The following is a 6,000-nucleotide window of genomic DNA, read 5'->3' on the forward strand; positions in this document are numbered from 1 at the left end:
GAGGAGAAAGGATCTGGAGGATTCCTTAACTGTTTAAATAATAAAGAATATTACTGCGACCAGCAGACGAGAGGAGAAACGATCTGGAGCATTCTCCGACTGCTTAAGTAATAAAGAACATTACTGACACCAACAGACGAGAGGAGAAACGATCTGGAGCATTCCTTAACTGCTTAAAGAATAAAGAACATTACTGCGACCAACAGACGAGAGGAGAAACGATATGGAGCATTCCTTAACTGCTTAAATAATAAAAAATATTACTGCGACCAACAGACGAGAGGAGAAAGGATCTGGAGGATTCCTTAACTGTTTAAATAATAAAGAATATTACTGCGACCAGCAGACGAGAGGAGAAACGATCTGGAGGATTCCTTAACTGCTTAAATAATAAAGAACATTACTGCGACCAACAGACGAGAGGAGAAACGATCTGGAGCATTCTCCGACTGCTTAAGTAATAAAGAACATTACTGCGACCAACAGACGAGAGGAGAAACGATCTGGAGCATTCTCCGACTGCTTAAATAATAAAGAACATTACTGCGACCAACAGACGAGAGGAGAAACGATATGGAGCATTCCTTAACTGCTTAAATAATAAAGAATATTACTGCGACCAACAGACGAGAGGAGAAAGGATCTGGAGGATTCCTTAACTGTTTAAATAATAAAGAACATTACTGCGACCAACAGACGAGAGAAAAAACGATCTGGAGGATTCCTTAATTGCTTAAATAATAAAGAACATTACTGCGACGAGAGAAGAAACGATCTGGAGCATTCTCCGAGTGCTTAAATAATAAAGAACATTACTGCGACCAACAGACGAGAGGAGAAACGATTTGGAGCATTCCTTAACTGCTTAAATAATAAAGAACATTACTGCGACCAACAGACGAGAGAAAAAACGATCTGGAGGATTCCTTAATTGCTTAAATAATAAAGAACATTACTGCGACCAACAGACGAGAGGAGAAACGATCTGGAGCATTCTCTGAGTGCTTAAATAATAAAGAACATTACTGCGACCAACAGACGAGAGGAGAAACGATCTGGAGCATTCCTTAACTGACACGTGTGCCTTAAATAGTTTGTTCTTGTACTGTGTATGCAATTACAGCTGTTTTATAAACGAACTGTGGATATTACCTGTAAGAGACAAGGGCAATCTTGTGCGAGTCACATGAGGAAACTTCTGCACAAGCGCGAAGCATTATCTCTGTCTCCACCATAAACCCCACTTCATCTCCCTCCTCTTCCCTGAAGCAGTGGCTTGTGTTTTGAAATATCAAATACGGCGAGTTCGTCAATTTGAATGGTGCGCCCGAAAGCAACAAAGAAACATAATTTTCTCGAAAAGAAAAAATGCCTCCGCCAATTCTATTGCGCCATCATTCTTAACATAACACGAAGAACATCGCTGATATTTTTGTCGGTATATTTCTGATACATCCCGTATACGTACCTACATCCCGTATATGTACGTATTTTATACACGGGTGTGTTAGAGTCCGATGGGGGCTGCTAACAACTTTTGGTATGTTATCTGACAAAGAGTCCAAGTTTGTGCAATATACTGCGAATACTGGTGGATCTATTTTTTTTCATGTATTTCTAGCATCATAAGCACCATTAATGTAATATTGTCTTCTTCTTTTCTTTCTACAAAATATGACCAGTTCTTCACAGCGACAGCGGCCTTTTATATATATATTTTAAGTCAAATAACACTGAACTCTTTTGTGACGGTCAGTGACTTCGCTGAGAGAGGTGTCACCCGGGGCGGTACGTTATGATATTCTCCCCCTTCTCCCAAATAAAAAAATGTTTTCACTACTTCCTGTTACAACTTTAAAAAAATTATTGATGCGTTTACCAAATAACTTTTAACGGGATAATTATAATGTCATTTCTCTGAAAATCATAAAATTTTACAGCATTTCTTATTCCTAAATGCATTCAAAAACACATGAACATATACTTACAGATAGCTACAAATAACAAATAAACATGAATAACTTCATTACATTACAACTTTCCTGATTTTGTTGGTGCTGATTATCAATTGGTACCACCCTCTGGATGGTGTCACCCTAGGCACCCCCTGTCCCCAATTAGAAACAGTTGTCAATAATAAGTTTGAGTGAGAAATGCTATAATATGAAAACGATCGTATCTATGAATTCATGTGGACTTGTGTAAATCTAGGTGATATTTCTTATTTCGTGGGTAGTTTTATTAACTATGGTAGTGGAGAAAGATACGTAAGCCGTGTTTGTTATATCTTGAAAGCCTATTTACTGGGCCCGGGTATGTTTCATTTCAGATCAACCATGGAAAATGAAATTCCATTCCATCGAACAAGACCTTATATGAGGATCTTATTTTTAATTTTCCTGGCAATTTAATACAATATTGTTTTAAAATTTAATATAATATTTGTTACGGAAATATCCGTGGTAGTTAGAGGTGAAAGAAGGTGCGGGCGGGAACAGGTCTCATCTACGAAATTAAAGTTAATTTAAAATTTAACAAAGGTTATATTTTCTTTTCAAGATCAAGAAATAACAAGTATAACAGGTACTCAGTAGCATATCAACAAATTAAGAATGTACAATTGCAATTTGTTAATGGATTTGGGCTTCGAGCCCAGACACGCAATCCTTGAGCAATGAGCCCAACTTTACCTATGTACAAAGTTCAACAAAGGGGGAGAAAACCCCATTCATGCCAAGGAGCACTAGTCTCAATTACCCAGTTAAGTCTGCTCGAGGCACACAGAAACCAAATTTAAGAAAGAGCAACCCGCTCTCAAAGTTCAAGCCTATTCAAAGGCCACACCAAACTCCACCTTTAAGCTGCCCTCTGGGCACACAAGAACAGGGGTAATGATACCCAACCTACTGAGGCCTATTCAGTAAAGAAACAGGTCAATTACATGGCCCAAAATTCTGATTAGAATGGAGGCGTAACTTGCACTCCTAATACCTTTTTAAAACCTACTTGGCACTAGGCCGAATACACAAGGGCTAATCCCATACTAAAGAGGTGACTTGTATAAGAAGACTTTATTACATTAAAAAAAAAAGAAACGGTTGTGAAAACAAAGTCACCTCAAAACAATAGGAGTGGGAGCTCGAGAGGGTTAGCACTCTCTATCCCAATTTATAGTTAAAGAGCAGAAGTTTTTACCAAGTGTCTATTACATTTTAAGGATAGGTTACATGAGAAAAGTTTCGAACCTGCCCCGAGGGTTAAACTGCTGAGCTAGGAAGAAATAAAGTTATTAAACGGCCATTACCTTGTGGATGAACTGCTGCCCGAAGAAAGAGGCGCTTCCCGCCCCCTGTTACATAATCGCACTAGGAGAGATGTTACTGAAGTGGCCAGGAGACCAGTAAATCAGCAGTTTATATACCCTCGTGGAAAATTCGAGACGTTTCATGAATGATTACAACCCGCCCACAAAATTTTATTGGATAATGGCAAAAACTAATACACCAGACGAAGAAGAAACACCTTATTGGTGGAAAATTGATTACAGAAATTCCTTATTGGTCAAATTCAAAACTGGTAGGAAGAGAAGGGTTATACTGCCAACCCAAACAATGACTGAAAGAAATTTAACAAAGAACAAACTTATGAATAGCAAATTTCTTCAAAAAAAAGTTCCTTCACTTCGCACTGGGGTGCACAATAGTAGTTCTTAAGTAGTGCCATCTAGAAGAGAATGTTCACACTTCTTACTACAGAGAAGACAAAAACAAATCGAAACCGACATAATTCAGAACACTTCAAAATTTACAGTAAAGACATCTTCTGAGAAACCTTAGAATTAATGTGGTTGTTAAAGTTCAGGCTTTCTCCAGTAGAGGAGTTTCAACTGGCGCAATGTTTGAATTAGCGGCGTGGAGGTGTACCGCCCGGTACAATATTGTTTTACAATTTAATGTAATATTGTTTTAAAATTTAATATAATATTGTTTTACAATAAAATTTAATATAATATTGTTTTACATTTTAATATAATATTATTTTACAATTTAATGTAATATTGTTTTAAAATTTAATATAATATTGTTTTACAATGTAATATAATATTGTTTTACAATTTAGTATATTGTTTTACAATTTAACATAATATTCTTTTACTATTTAATATAATATTGTTTTACAATTTAAGGTCCTCTCGTCATCGAACACAGGCTTCCTGGAGTGGTTGGATATAGTACCTGGTAGCGTGTTGTACATTCTGAAGTTATACCATTTAGGCAGCTTGCATTCCAATTTTTACCGTCTGATTATACTTCTATTTAGCGGCGAAGCAGAGCAATACAAGACGTTTCTAAAGCAGATTTAATTTTGTTGAGTGGACACAGTGTGTGCCACAGGAAATCTTTATCATGCCATGACTTAAGCTTCGGTGTGAAAAAAAAAAAAAAAAAAAAAATACGGGTTGTTTAACGTCGTACTAAAACACCGAAGGTTTTCGGCGACATTAACTTGGGAAAGGACTAGGACTGGGAAGGAAGCAGCCATGGCCTTCATGATGGTACAACCTGGTGTGAAAATTGGAAACCACAGAATCCCGACGGTGGGATTCGGACCCAACATCTTCCGAAAGCAAACTCAAAGTTACGCTTCTCTAACCGCGTGGCCAGCTCACTCGATGTCAAACTTATTGACCAACCTTCAAAAATCGATTTCTTCTATTTCTAATACTACTAATGTTGTTGGTTTTATGTTCCTTTTGCCAGGGTGTGCAGTTCGGATGATGAAGTGTTGGCTTTCTGTGCTAAGGGTAGTGAGTTCGAGCCCCGCATAATCCGGTGGTATTTGAAGGTTCTAAAATACGCCAAGTAAGCCTCTGTGGTGTAGTGATTAGTGTGATTAGCTGCCACGCCCGGAGGCCCGGATTGGTTTCCCGGCTCTGCCACAAAATTTGAAAAGTGGAACGAGGACTGGAACGCGCTCTACTCAGCCTTGAGAGGTCAACTGAGTAGAATAGATTCGATTCCCACCTCAGTCATCCTCGAAGTGGTTTTCCGTGGTTTCCCACTTCTTCTCCAGGCAAACGCCTTAAGGCCACGGACGCTTCCTTCCCTCTTCCTTGCCTGTCTCTTCCATTCTTCGCATCCCCCACAAAGCTCATGTTCAGCATAGCAGGTGAGGCCACCTAGGTGAGTTACTGGTCCTCCTTCCCTTTTGTATTCCTGACCAGGACACTACCCTTGAGGTGGTGTAGGTGGAATCCCTCGCTAATACCGGGAGGGATGGTGGAGAAATCAAATCTGGAGGGTAAACTGACTGAATAAATTAAAAAATTAAAAAAAGCTAATATCAGTACTGCGCCTGTTGCTGATTCTTGATGTGTGCAATATTTTTGCTTCTATCTTTTGGCGCAGGCCAGAGTGAAATATAGATTCCACCGAGGTCTCAGTCCTATTTAGGAAGCTGCTGAGGAATGTGGGTGGTGCTGAGTAATGACATTCGGAGCTCAGTAGTGTGTCCGCATGTGAGAAGTGCTGCTCATAGGACCGGTCGTGTTGCAATAGCAATTTCTCGCTCAGTGAGGAAAGCAATGACATCATACCTTATACTCGTCAATATGGCTCTGCCATCGGTTTTTGCGGATTCCCTTTAACCGCATAACATTTGGTGGTGGTACTATTCGAGGATCCAACCAGCCTCCGAGCTTATGACTTAACAGACAGACTACCGGCAGATACAAGAACTCGTGAGGGTCACACTTCCCAATATCTCCGCGTCTCCGATGTATTGTAAAAGTGATCAGTGAGACCTGAAATCAATTATATTACAGTAATACAGTTTAAACTAACAGCAAGGCTCGAGAGGTTATGGGGAACAAAAGCGAGCATCCAGAAAGAACTAGTCATAAGCGCTCCGTAGTGGGCTTAAATCAAATAATGGTTTTCGGAGATGTCGCGGCGCTGAAAATTTTGTTCCTCGACTCGAGGCTGACGTGTTTGAGCACCT

The sequence above is a fragment of the Anabrus simplex genome, chromosome 4 (genome assembly GCF_040414725.1).
Source record: "Anabrus simplex isolate iqAnaSimp1 chromosome 4, ASM4041472v1, whole genome shotgun sequence".
In the NCBI taxonomy this organism is placed as follows: Eukaryota; Metazoa; Arthropoda; class Insecta; order Orthoptera; family Tettigoniidae; genus Anabrus; species Anabrus simplex.